Genomic DNA, 567 nt, shown 5'->3' on the forward strand with positions numbered 1-567 from the left:
AATCTTGAACAGAAGTAAATATTCCTATAGGCTCAAAGCCTCTATAAAAGTATCCAGCTGGCGAGACAAAAGGCAGTTTTTCTTACTTGCAGATAGAGTTTTGCATACCTACTGTGAGATGGCTAAAACGGGCTACAATCAGAAAAATCATATCAAAAATATCCTATATTTTAGAAGTGCTAATCAGGTGGTGATGTCTAAGATGCGAGGTCAGAGATTTTCATAGTACATGTATATAGGACTGCGGACATACTCCTAGACAACCAGCTCTTTGAGGGCAATACGAAGGAGGAGTGCGGGAGCCGCTACGCCCACAGGTAGATCGTCCCATGCAACATCCCACGCCGCTTGTCATCAGGTCATAGCGAACTCGGCGCGCTGGGCAGTTCCGGCCGCTCCGAGACCGGGAAGGCGGGTGGCCTCGCAGCCTCGGGCCCCGCCGGCTGCAGACCGACCTGCCTGGCCCTGCCCCGGCCCTGCCCAGCGCCCCCGGCCCACCTGCCCGCGACCACGCGGCGGGCCGAGCAGGCGATGCGCAGCGAGCGAGCCTCGCCCGGCTCAGACCTC

The sequence above is a fragment of the Carlito syrichta genome, unplaced genomic scaffold, assembly GCF_000164805.1.
Source record: "Carlito syrichta isolate Samal-C Ts95f unplaced genomic scaffold, Tarsius_syrichta-2.0.1 Scaffold297925, whole genome shotgun sequence".
Taxonomy (NCBI): Eukaryota; Metazoa; Chordata; class Mammalia; order Primates; family Tarsiidae; genus Carlito; species Carlito syrichta.